Source organism: Eumetopias jubatus, unplaced genomic scaffold (genome assembly GCF_037043125.1).
Source record: "Eumetopias jubatus isolate StellerSeaLion01/CBP00866 unplaced genomic scaffold, mEumJub1_p1.0 scaffold_4, whole genome shotgun sequence".
Taxonomy (NCBI): Eukaryota; Metazoa; Chordata; class Mammalia; order Carnivora; family Otariidae; genus Eumetopias; species Eumetopias jubatus.
The window spans coordinates 27,197,053-27,211,245 of NW_028274810.1; the positions used below are offsets into that span (position 1 = coordinate 27,197,053).

Sequence of the window (14,193 nt, forward strand, 5' to 3'; positions counted from 1 at the left end):
AATAACATCCTTGAAATTTACTATGCAAATGCTCTTAATTTATGACAAATTGCTCTTTAAAACACAAGTATTAAATCTCTATTAGATTGTTGAGGTAACGTACTAATATGCATCACTAAGATCTTAAATTTCTAAGTGGCAATGCTGTTTGTTAGATGCAAACAAGGATTACCTTAATTAAAATATACTATCCCCAGCCTTTCAGCAGATTTAGCTCAGTCTTTATATAGGACAGGTTCATTATCTACCTCAAGTTAATAAAAGTATGACCCACTGTGGTTATTTCCTTTAAAATTTAATTTTAATTACTATTTTGTTAATGGACATAAAGCACTACAGAATTGTGAAGATGATCCAAAAGCAATTTTGAAAATTTAATTAAAATACCTCTTGAAAGCTTCAAAAGGAATTTAACACTTACGTGGCTTAATAACTGATGGCCTTACAAATACAGCTTAGATACCAACTCTATAAAAAAAAAATCACTGAATGAAACATGCTTTAGAACTCTAGCACTTCCTTAGTCTATATCTTGCACTAATGGTGCAGCTAAATAGGTATAAACATAAAACTTTTCCTTCAAAATTTTAACATTAGACAAAGGTTCTTAACAAAGAAATGAAATGGGTAATCATTACATACCGCCTTCACAATACATAAACCTTAAATGCATTCAGAGTTTTTGCATAAAACCATCGGGGCTAAATCCAGATAATTGCAGATGTGTTCAGTTTGTCTTCTGATCCTTCAGGACCTGAATATAAAATTAAAAGGCTGGTAAGATGTTGTATAAAATTCAGTACCAGAGTTTTATTAGGCAGCTTCCTCTCCAATCTAAATTTCAAAGGTTTACACATATATTATTGATCTTATCTGTGAAAATATTGGTTCAGTAAATAACCTTTAAACATAACACAATCCATAGATTTTATTGAGATTCACTACTCATGAAAAAGATAAGAATATGAGAAGCACGGTATAACAAAGAGCGTGCTCAGGGGAAGAAACACAGTCTTTGTGATATTCAAAATATATTTAGCAACTCTTATATTACAAACCTCCCAATGTTATGGTTCATAATGCAATGTGCATTTTTGTACCAGACCACTTGACTACTTCCAGTAAGTAAAATCCCTGCATTCATTAGCAATAATGAATTTTTCTTCTTATAGATCTATTTAATGAAAAAGGCATTTTTCCAGACACCACCCCATGCCCCTCCCTCCAAAAAACTGGTGTGCCATTTCACTTAACATAAAGTCAGAATCTATTCTTTTAAACATGGGAATTCCAACTTCAGAAATCAAAGAAATTTTACTAAAAATGAAAAACATATGACTAAAATAATGACATAACAATTAAGTAGAGGTAACACTGATTTCTGTAAATCTATATTAACCTTGAAATGTGATTTAAATTCACACTCACAGAAATGGCTTAATTGAACTAACTAAAGAAATTTTATAAAAATAGGAGTCCATCTTTTGGTATTTTTTTTTTATTTACCACACAGGAAATTACCAATTTATGAGTGAGTTATTTTCTAAGAGTTTACTTACATGTCAGTTTTTTAAAACTTAAGATGAATATTACCCTAGAAGCAATAAATAAGGATCAGGTTCATCCTAAAAAAAAAAAATCTATAAAAGCCTTAATTTAGCTTTATAGTATAGCTGAAAGACTTGCAATGAAATATAGCAGAAAGCAAAACTGTTTCAATACTAGTAATTAAAGCAAATGGAAAGTTAAATTGAATAAAAGTTTATTATTCTTAAATGTTCTGGGAATAATAGACTTAATTGGAAGAGAAAGCAAATGTAGATGAGACACTTGTGAGAATTCTGAAGGGGACTTCTGAGTCTTTTCAAGGTCTTTGGAGGTTGTTGTCACCAATTCTGTATCAGGTCTTAATTTCATGTGAAAACATAACATTTATTAATTATGCAGTGGAGGTGAGTTTAAAAAATGAGTGCTTTTTTCTCTTCTCCTTGCACGTATTCTCTAATATTCACTTAATTTTTATCAACAACGATAACAGTAATTTTTAACTGATAATTGCAATGGGAAAAGAGGGATGGTAGAGATTTTCCTGGAGACAACACACATTCACACACGCACATACATGCACGCTTGCCAGAAGAAAGGGAAAGGAGGCAGGAAGGAACAATGGAAAGGTATTGGAAAGAAGGGAGACAGGGTTAATAAGGAAGCCTGTAGATGAAAGAAAAGGGTAACTTGAGGTCTGTTGGTAGGAATGTTTTATTCATTTCGTTGCTTGGTTGTGTGAGTGTGTGTGCATAAAACAGAGAGAAAGAGATGGGGAGAAACTAGCTCGATTTCCTGACACCCATCCTTCCATTTAAGTTACTGTTTTAATCTCAGCTGTTTCTTTTGAGAGTAAAATGTACCAAAGTGGTGGATGATTCATATGACCCCTAAATTCAAAATACAGTGGCTTATGTTTCTATACTAATAAGCATTGAAAAGAGACATAATCAAGAAGCCTTGGAGGGCGCCTGGGTGGCTCAGTTGGTTAAGCGACTGCCTTCGGCTCAGGTCATGATCCTGGAGTCCCGGGATTGAGTCCCGCATCGGGCTCCCTGCTTGGCGGGGAGTCTGCTTCTCCCTCTGACCCTCTTCCCTCTCATGCTCTCTATCTCTCATTCTCTCTCTCTCTCAAATAAATAAATAAAATCTTTTATAAAAAAAGAAGAAGCCTTGGAATAATTCAGTTTTTGCATAAAACCACAGTGGTTTAGCTATATTATTACAAAATATTTTGTTTGTATTTTGGTCCTCCAGGACCTATGGAAATTACCAAGCTTGATAAGGTACTACATAAAATTCGGTATCGGAGCTATATTAGGCAAAGACCAAAAAAAAACAAAAAAAAACAACCCCCCCCAAAAAAACAAAAAAAAAACAACTTAGAGCTTTTAATATACTCATGTGCATCGGGACTCTCTAAGAATATGTAGCGCTTCCCACACCAGTCTAAACTTTTCTCAAGGGGTATCTGTCAGTGTTTGCATTCTGTGAAGCACACTCCGGGGGAAGCAGAGTTAGAGTCAGTAATAAGACAAAGATTCCCACTGACACCCCTGTTGTCCAAGAGTGTTCTGGAGCATCTAGCCAGTGCAGTGAAATGAGGTAAAGAAATGTGGCATACATCAGAAAGGGAGAGATAGCATTATCATTCCTTGTAAATGATATTAGAAAATCTGAGAGAATCAATTAACATCTATTAAAACTAACAGAGTTTAGAGGAATAACAAAATATGAAAGAAATAATTTTCACTTATACTAACAATCAGTTGGAAAATATAATAGGAACAAATACTCCACTCATAATAGGAATTTAAAACAGAGAAAGAGAGATCACCCAAAAGAAAAATGGGCAAAGAATATTAACAAGCAATTAAGAGAAATATGCAAATAGTCAATTAACATATGAACAGATGTTCAAATGCAATAATAATCAAAAAAATATAAATTAAAACAAGATACCATTTTCCCCTTATGAGAACTGAAATGATTAAAAACGTGGGCAATATCCTATGTTGACATGAAATGTGGAAGGAAAAGATACCCTTCTGCAAGTGGTATTACTCAGAGTCCAGACAGGAAATTAAGAACACACCCAAATTGGGTCATTTGAAGAGCATTTAATAAAAGGGTTATCCATAAGGCTGTCAAGCTGGGTGGAGGGAACCCACAAGGAAGAGGGCAATCTCCAGGGCTAGAAGCAGAAAAACAAAGTGGAGCAGAGAGAACTGTAACCTTAGGTCTGGGAAGGCAGCCAGCCCTCCGTAATACCACAGGAAGAGCCAAGGAGAAGCGGAACCTCTTAATTCTCCTTCCTTTTCATCTCCTGCCGGTGCCCCCCATCCTGGACAAACCAGCCCAACCAGAAGCCTGAAGGTAAGGGACCTATACTCCCAGCTCAGCCTCTCAGAGCACAAAACAGGGTAGAAAGGGTAGTTGCACCCCTCGGGGGTGCAACATAAGATATCTAGCATGTAAGTGTTAGGGCAAGTATAAATTAGTAAAGCCAAATTGAATGATAATTAGGCAACATATACCATAAATTTAAATATTTACATATAGCATAATATTTGTTTAGTCATTAAAAAAAGAAGAAACGGTGAGAAAAATGTCAAACCATTAGCAGAGGTTGTCTCCAAGGAAGGTTGGGAAGGAAGCTCAAGATTGTAGGGTCAGCCAGATCTGGGTTTGCATCCTGACTCTAGCTGCTCAATCAGTATTTTTTTGACTGCAAAAAAAGAAGACAGGAAATCAAATTGAGTTGAGGAATACAGTTTTGATCAAGGTTCATATCACCAAACCATGGAGAAGCTGGAGGATAGGTCTGCCTTCAGAAATACCTGGATCCAGAGACTCAAACCTCATCAGTTTCTTCTCTCTCTTCCCTCCATCCACTCTTGCTCTCCTCCCAGAGGCTACCAGCTCTGCTTCCTCTGGTTGGCTTCATTCACTCAGGCTAGCTGTTACTGTAAGTTCAATCCATGGCCAAACACGATGATAAAAATACTTTCTTCAAGCTACAAGGCCAGAGAGAAAAGAGTTTCCCTGGTGCTTCAGTTGAAATTCTTCCAGAAAATGCCACTGCTTGGACAAGCCTGGATCACATGGCCAACCATGACAGAAACGTACGGTAAGCCACAGGACCAAAGGCATGATGATCGGCCCTTTCTGGTACAAATGCCTGACTCTGTGGCCAAAGGACACGAGAATTTTGATTAGCCTCCACTCTACCACAACCACATGTTTGGGATAGAAGAAGCACAATCTCCCCCAAAGAAAAATTTTCTTCTGGACAATAAAAAGGCAAATAAATATTATATAAATGATAACTTTGGACAAATTACTTAATACCTCTGACTCCCAGTTTCCTCATATATGAAATAAAAGAGGTGATGGTGCCTATATTGGAGGATTACTGTGGAATTAACCCTATGTGTTGATCTTATTCTCTTACTATTCTTTTTATCTCTGTATTTTCCGTATTACTCTATTTTTTATTTTTTTTAAGATTTTATTTATTTATTTGACAGAGAGATAGCACAAGTAGGCAGAGTGGCAGGCAGAGGGAGAGGAAGAAGCAGGCTCCCTGCTGAGCAGGGAGCCAGATGTGGGGCTCGATCCCACGACCCCAGGATCATGACCCGAGCCGAAGGCAGCCGCTTAACCAACTGAGCCACCCAGGCGCCCCTATTTTTTTTTTTTAAATAGGCTCCATGCCTCGCATGGAGCTCTACCTGCGGCTTGCACTCACAACCCTGAGATTAAGACCTGAGCTGAGTCGCACCTGGGTGGCTCCAAGGTCCAAGTCTTGGTTTCAGCTCAGGTCATGATCTCATGATCTCAGGGACATGGGATCAAGACGAGGTTCGGCTCTGCATTCAGTGGGGAATCTGCTGGAGATTCTTTCTGCCCCTCCCCCCCAACCACGTATGCACTCTCTCTCACTCTCTAATAAATAAATAAATCGTAAAAAAAAAAAAAAGAAAAAAGACTGGAGCTGAGATCAAGAGCCGGATGCTTAACCAACTGAGCCACCCAGGCACCACATATTACTTTATTTTTTTAAAGAACATGTGTTACTTTTAATCTGATAAGAAACCTGTTTCCATTTTGATAAAAAAAGGAGAGGCCAGCTACACTAATTTAGGAAGAGATGTCAGGTTAAGTTAATTACTAATTACTTAACAATTTGTTACTTTTATAGTGACTATTTACAAAAAAATTACAACTAACAATTACTTCTCTGTATATTTTGCATACCTTATCAAATTTAATGCTCACAAAGACTTCATGAAGTTGCTGCAGTCCCCATTTTACTGACAAAACTGAAACACAGAGAAGTAAACTAATTTACCCAAGGAGAAAAAGCCAGTAGCTAAGAGAGCCGCTGTGTAAACTCAGGTCTGTCTAAAAAAGAGGTCGGCACACTATAACCTGCAGGCCAAATCCCACCTGCCCCCCATTGTCCTATGGCCCGCGAGCTGAGAATGGTTTTTCCACTTTTTAACTGTGGAAACAAAGGAAAGGAATACTGAATGACACATAAAAAATTATGTGCAATTCAAATCTCAGTGTCCATCAGTAATGTTTTATTGGAACACAGTCCTACCCACTTATTTACATCTTCTCTGTAGGCTTTCGCGCTACATTGCCAGAGTAGAGTTGAGAGAAAGAGAGAGAGAGAGAGATCATGTGGCCTGAGAACCCTAACTACTTACTATCTGGTTCTTTACAGAAAAAGTTTTGCCAACTCTGGTCTAAATCCCGAACACATTATCTGTCAAGGATCTTTCACTACCTATCCGAATACTGCCTAAAAATTATTGGATGCTGCCACTAGGAGGTGTCTGGTGGCCTAAGCAAGAGTATTTCTGTGCAAGAAAATAGAAGAGCACACACAAGTTCATCTTGGGGGAATGAAGAGCAATAAAGGAGCTAAAAAATGTCTGTAGCCATACCACCCTGACTGACCTGACCTTAGAAGCTGGGTAGGGTTGGACCGGGGTAGTACTGGAATGGGAGGAGAAGTAAAGAATGCACCAGTTAATGACATCTGCTCAGGACAGGGTAGGGGAAGGGAACGGTTATTGGTTCTCAGTGGCACATGGAGTGACCATTCACTTACATAAAATGTTGAGTTCCTGAACACAAGATCACACATCATTCACAACACCTAGTAGGGGCAGAAAACTTTTTTTGTTATAAAAAGTTTAGAAGTAAATCCTGCATGACATTCTAAGTTTATAAAAGTAAAGAGAGGCGCCTGGGTGGCTCAGTCAGTTAAGCGTCTGCCTTCGGCTCAAGTCACGATCCCAGGGTCCTGGGATAGAGCCCCGCATCCGGCCGCCTGCTCGGCAGGGAGCCTGCTTCTCCCTCATCCTCTGCCTGCCCCTCCCCCTGCTGTGCCCTCTTTCTCTCTCTGTCAAATAAATAAATAAAATCTTAAAAAAAAAAAGTAATTTGAGAAAGAAAAAAAAGGAGGTGGGTGAGGAGTAAAGAATGATCTATTAAAATTCTTATAACAGAAACTAAAAAACTTTGAATCTTTGTAAATATCAGAAGATAATCTGCTTTTCACTATACATAACAAATATGGACTGCCAGATTCACAGCAACCCTAGGGAGTTTCCTTGTGTATTCCCTGCTTCATTATACCAGTACTATATTTATACCGAGAAAATAGTTATCTACTATTTTCTCAAAAATCTCTTAAGACTGTACAATCACGTGTGTTCAGAAAAGAATTTCTCATAACCTTTATACTTAAGCGATGTTTCTAATATAATCAAAATATCAACATTAAAAATAATTTCAATCAGAGAGATAGAACAGTAAATCCATACTTGTTTTATTGCATCATCGACTTACTGTGTAGCTTAGATATATATGAATGTTACCTAGGCTCTAAGTTTTTATTTATAAATCTAAGCAAATACGGAATGTTTTAAGAATTGGACTTAGACATTATGTGAATTCCCTTATGGTTTCTAACAATAGATGTCAAGTAAGTACAGGGGATTCTCATCAAGGTATCCCTACACCCTCTTTCTCAAAGTTAAAAACATGAGTTCGCCTAAGAGAACTAAGGAGCCACTGGGCCACAGAAGAACGAGTAGTAGACAAGGCAGAGTGTGAGTGCTAACCACAACTTAATCTCTTAGCTTCTACTTTCTCTACTTTTTTTTTTAGATTTTATTTATTTATTTGACAGAGAGAGAGAGCCCAAACAGGGGGAGCAGCAGAGGGAAAGAGAGAAGCAGGCTACCTGCTCAGCGGGATGCAGGCTAGATCCCAGGACTCTGGGTTCATGACCTGACCTGAAGGCAGAGGCTTAACCAACTGAGCCACCCAGGTGCCCCTGCTTTATCTACTTCTGAGCAGTTGTGTGTATTTGATATATTGAAGCCCTTTATGCACTGCTCAGTGCTATAAGATGTGAGTTTGTGTTACTGTCCTCAATAATTGCCCTTAGGATCTCAAAGGCAACTGATTTAGAAACACAATGCATTGCAAAGACAGAGCCAGACCATCTTTAAGCAAGTTTCTGATGTCTGCTTAGGGTTAAGTAATCATGGCATATGTTTCACATGCAGCATTACAAGTAGGAATTAAATAGGAAAAGGTTGATGGGTTGCAGGAAATAGAGAACATCTCGTTCTAACTAACTCATGGTTTCTTTATCTCACTGGGTTGATAAAACTACGGTGAAGTCTTGATTGGAGATTGCATATTACCTGGCAGGTAGGTTAACCTTTCTACATTACAGGATTTGGGTTCACAAGCTGATGACAAAACCACCATGTGTCTAAAAACTGATCTTTTCAATTCTACTGTGTAAGCAGGTTGAAACTGCTGGGCCTGTTAATTAACCCCTGAATCCCATCAAGATAATTGAAGCATAAACTTGATAAGATTTATATGGCAGACAAAGTAAAGAATTCCGGAGCAGGAGGCTCTCCACCCTGCGCCCTCTTCCTAGCTCAGTCTGACAAAAAGCAGATTCCACCGCCTTTGCCCAGATCTAGGCGCAAATCTTCCCCTGGGAACCAAATAAAAATGTAATGCCTCAGACCATACTGTCAAACATGTATTTTAGAGACATCTGGTCTTACAGAATTTTCTTGTTCTCCTTGTATGTATTTTTTGTGTAGAGAAAGGATAAGCAGATTCCATTGTGCTCTCTTCTCGTTTGGTTAAATGTTGTAGTATTAGGCCACTGATAAGATATCAGCTACTTTTATTTAGAAATTATTTTAGTTATAGACAATGATCTGTTTGGCTTTGTTCAAAATCAGCTCCAGGATGATCCTTCTTACATTTCCATTAACTATGAAATTAAAGAGAGGAGGCAATTTTTAAAAAGAGAAATATTGCTTTTAGCCTGAAACCCTAAGTGTTGAGTTTCTGCCTGCAGTGGGTTTTTTCAATTAAATTATAAACCATGGGTAATAGAGATTTATAATGAGAGTGCTGATACAATCTTAACTATAGGGAAACCATCCGACACGCTCTATGCTGTATATGGATGGATTATTTGCATTAAATTATCTTTAGGGAATGCAAACAAAACAAAGAAAAATGTAAAGCTTGTCGCATTATTAGCATAAAATCAAAGTCCTTGAATGCATAATTGTTCCATACCCAAAGCATTAACGGATTTTATTCTCAGAGTTCAAAGACCTCCTAATTAATATGCAAAATGGCCTCATTTTGTAAGCAAGTTTGTTGTTTTTTTGATTTTTTTGTTGTTTTTTTTTTTTCCTTCTCAGCAAAGAGACAGTTCTTTGCTGGAGGAAAATACTATTAAGTGTAGAAAACACTAATATTGATACAAAAGCCCACACATCCATATAGCCAAAAACAGTAACAACTAGATGCTATTAGAATATTTATTTTTCCTCAGCCTATGTATAACTATAAATTATATGTTTAATCAAATAATACCTAGCTTTGGAAGATTAAGTGTACAAAATATAAAAAGAATGCAGTCTTTCTCTAGAAAGGATCATCTATTTGTATTTTTTTTAACTATTAAAAAGAAAGAAAATCCAATAGAAAGAGAAATTTTGGACCTAATAATATAAATTTAAATTATGTGACTCCAAATCCAATTTTACAAAGCAGTCCTCTCCAATTTACATGCCCTCAGTCACCAGGATTGTAAAAAGAAAAAAGAATTATTAAATTACACAATTTTTTTTTAAAATGTACCAACAAATGGATGATTTTCCAGAATTCTGACTTTTCAGAATGCTATCAGAATACTATAATCCTTGGAAGTGATTTACTGGGTTATTTTCTTTAATAAATTTCTTTCCAGTATGGACAGTACAGAACCACCGATTTTTATTCTGAGTACTTATGTATTTTTAAATAATTTATGCTCCTTAGAGTGTTTGACATATGTTGTAAATCAAACTATAAACCACCACAACATTGTCATGTTTTAGAAAATGTAGTAAGTTCTCTTAACCAAGAAATAATGTTCCAATGAAAGAGATATGAGGTCTTAAAATACAGTGCAGTCTCTAATGTGTCTTACTCATTTGAGCAATGGCACATCAATCTACAGGACTCAACCTCCAGCTGTCACACCAGGCTCACTGCCTGATTAGAAATAATCCTCCCCTAATAGGCAGTATTCATGAGGCCAATGTTGATTAAGAATCTGCTATGTGCCAGGGAGTGTGCTGGGCTCGCCATCATTACCTTTATCCCATTTGGGTTTCATATTTTTATTTTGCATTTATATTTACACACATTTATATTTACCAACTGTAACCTACTACTGCTAGTTTTGAGATGATCCCATTTAGCAGTGCATTATACCCTTAGTCAGAATGTTCAAGATGTAAATTCATGCCATGCATTTTAGATAAAAAGTTATTTTTTCCAAAAGTCTTCTAGGGTTACTGAAGAAAGAAGGATAAACAATTTATTAATGTCTTTTTCAAGTTCTTAACACATAATCAATACTCAGCAAATGAGAATGAATGGTTAGATGACAATATTAAACCATAAACCACTTTACTCAATATTTAAAAAAGAAATGTGTAGAATGGAAATTTAAAATTCATATTTTAAAATGGAGGAAACACAGATTATATATTTAAAACTTTACTTTGAATGTGAAAATGCTTCCACTTATTAAAATGCCTTGTCAATAGAAGATTCTGCTTTTGTCTCATTAAATAAGTATGCACAGGTTAAAAATGACATTTATCATACACTTTAAAAAGGAAAAAATCATGTTCCAAAAGGACTTGATTATTTAAAACTTGTTCAACCAGTACCACAACATAATAGCTGAGTTTAAAATTGTCTTCATACTTTTACCCAGGAAAAAATAGCAGCCTCTTTGCTAACTCTGTAGACCCAAAGGTTGAAATCAACATTGTTAATGACAGGGAAGAAAACTCTTTGATTATTTTTTGTATTTTTAAATGGAGTGTAACAAAGCTTTTCATTTATAAAGCACTTTACAGTATACTGAGTGTTTTCATACAAGCCACCTTCTTTTAAGGGACTTAGGATGCTTCCGTGAGAAATTACTACCCACAGATCACTACCCATGACAGTTCTATTGGATTTCTAGCTAGTTAAACCACATCTATAATATAGAATTCAATTCCAGGTGCCACGTTTTAAGAGGGACTTTGACCAATTAGGATGTAATGAAAGGCAAATGTCCAGATGAATAGGAGAAGCTATAATTTTTGATAAATTATTCAAGCAACTTGGGAAGCAAAGAATAAGAAAAGGTATAATATCTGCTTTCAAATATTTGAAGGGCTGTCATGGAGAGAATGGTATACTAATTCTGTGTTGTTCCAGAGGCCAGAACTAGGATAAAAAGCTGGAAGTTAAAGAAGGCAGATTCTGACTCAGTGCAAGAAGGAACTTTTTATACACTTGTGCTGTCCAGTAACAGTAACAGCTGCCTCATAACGGTAATACCAGGCTCTGGAGGTTTTCAAGCAGACATCGGCTATCTGTCAGAGTTACAGCTTTTAAAAATTCCTGCACTGGATAGAGAGTTGAGCAAAAACTCCACGTTTCTGTCTAAGTCTCAGATTCTACTTTTCTAGAGAAGGTGAAATATGCAAATGCAATGTAAAAGATTTTTATTGTATGCTCATTTCTCTAACAGCAAGATGTTTTTAAGTTTCTTTTTAAATAAATATAAGACTCTGTGATACTCAGAGTGCTTATTCCCAACTAAAAAGAGCCATTTAGCTGTTTAAAACACCCAATATGTATGAAGCAAGTTTCAGGCATTGGGTCATGTACATTCTATTCATACATAAATAATTGCAATCATAAGAAAACAGCTTTTATTTGTGAAGAAACCCAATGATCTCACAATGTATACATGAGTATATATTTAGGGATAATTTTACAACTCAAGAATAAAGAGTCTCTCTCTTCTCTAAAGCACCAGAACAGAATGGAGCAGATATTTCCCTGGAGACTGTAGCTATTGGACAATAACTGTTTGCTTGGCTCCTTGAGGTCTCCTTGTATTATATATAGGACTAAGGAGCTAATATAATTCTCTTCCAAATGAAGATGTATAGGCCTATGTCTTAGTCCTGGTTTTGCTACCAGACATATGAATGCTCTTAGGTAAGTTACTTACTTCAGTACCCTGCTTTAAAAAAAAAAAAAAAAAAAGGAATTGGATTAAACTATCTTTTTAACTCTTCCTAGAACTTCCTAGTTCTAAGGTCTATGACTTCTATATACATGATACCCCAGTCAAGCAGTCAAACACTGTCAACCTTCAGGAGGAAACTATGAGCCTAAAAAGAATTTGTGAAGCCTGCAATTGTATGAGTGGAAATAACAAAAAGAAAAAAAAAGAGTTGAAGTTTAAGAAGACACATTGTGGGGCGCCTGGGTGGCTCAGTTGGTTAAGCGACTGCCTTCGGCTCAGGTCATGATCCTGGAGTCCTGGGATCAAGTCCCACATCGGGCTCCCTGCTCAGCGGGGAGTCTGCTTCTCCCTCTGACCCTCTTCCCTCTTGTGCTCTCTGGCTCTCATTCTCTCTCTCTCAAATAAATAAATAAAATCTTTAAAAAAAAAAAAAGAAGGCACATTGTGATTGGCTGTCACTCTCATTGGATGATGATGGCTCTAAAACCTAAGCCCTGATACCCTAAAGTCATAAAATTTGGAGGAAGTGGTAAGAAAGGGAGAAAAGAGACAGCAAAGGGGAAAAAGGGAAAAAAGAGAGAAGAGAGGAAAGAAATCAATAAGCAGCCAATCTCTGCGATGGTAGAGATTAAGGGAAGCATCAGAAATGGTGAGTAGGAAAAAGAGACAGGGGAAATGGAGCAGAAGGAGCAGAAAGAAAAAGGAGGCTTTTCCGGTTACTGCGGCGCGAAGAACCATGAGCAGCAAAGTCTCCCGCAACACCCTGTATGAGGCGGTGCGGGAAGTCCTGCACGAGAACCAGCGCAAGGGCCGGAAGTTTTTGGAGACGGTGGAGCTGCAGATCAGTCTGAAGAACTATGACCCTCAGAAGGACAAAAGCTTCTCGGGCACCGTCAGGCTTAAGTCCACTCCCCGCCCCAAGTTCTCCGTATGTGTTTTGGGGGATCAGCAGCACTGTGATGAGGCCAAGGCAGTGGATATTCCCCACATGGATATTGAGGCGCTGAAGAAACTCAACAAGAATAAGAAATTAGTCAAGAAGTTGGCCAAGAAGTATGATGCCTTTTTGGCTTCAGAATCTCTGATCAAGCAGATCCCACGAAACCTGGGCCCAGGCCTGAATAAAGAAGGCAAGTTCCCTTCCTTGCTGACACACAATGAAAGCATGGTGGCCAAAGTAGATGAAGTGAAGTCCACCATCAAATTCCCAGATGAAGAAGGTGCTGTGTCTGGCAGTGGCTGTTGGCCATGTGAAGATGACAGATGACGACCTTGTGTACAACATCCACTTAGCAGTCAATTTCCTGGTGTCCTTGCTCAAGAAGAATTGGCAGAACGTCCGGGCTTTATACATCAAGAGCACCATGGGCAAGCCCCAGCGCCTGTACTAAGGCACAGTTCAATAAATCCTAGTGCTACCCTTAAAAAAAAAAAAAAAAAGAAAAGAAAGAAAGAAAAAAAGAAAGAAAAAGGAGGAACCAACACTTGCAGGAACGTGAGGGCAATGGGGTCCGTGCAGTAGAAGTGGAAGCTGAGGCTCGTTCACCTCAATAGACCAGGACCCAGCTTTCTTTTTTTTTTTTTAATTTTTTATTGTTATGTTAGTCACCATATATTACATCATTAGTTTTTTTTTAATTTTTTATTGTTATGTTAATCACCATATATTACATCATTAGTTTTTGGTGCAGTGTTCCATGTTCATTGTTTGTTCATAACACCCAGTGCTCCATGCAGAACGTGCCCTCCTCAATACCCATCACCAGGCTAACCCATCCCCCTACCCCCCTCCCCTCTAGAACCCTCAGTTTGTTTTTCAGAGTCCATCATCTCTCATGGTTCGTCTCCCCCTCTGACATACTCCCCTTTTCTTCCTCTCCTGTTATCTTCTTCTTTTTCTTTTTTCTTAAAATATGTTGCGTTATTTGTTTCAGAAGTACAGAACTGTGATTCAACAGTCTTGCACAATTCACAGCACTCACCGTAGCACA

General features: G+C 37.5%; 1 pseudogene; it reads left to right on the forward strand.

Moving 5' to 3' along the window:
* The first annotated feature begins 12,938 nt into the window (after positions 1-12,938).
* Positions 12,939-13,640, forward strand: LOC114207969 (large ribosomal subunit protein uL1 pseudogene; annotated as a pseudogene).
* Positions 13,641-14,193: the final 553 nt, after the last annotated feature.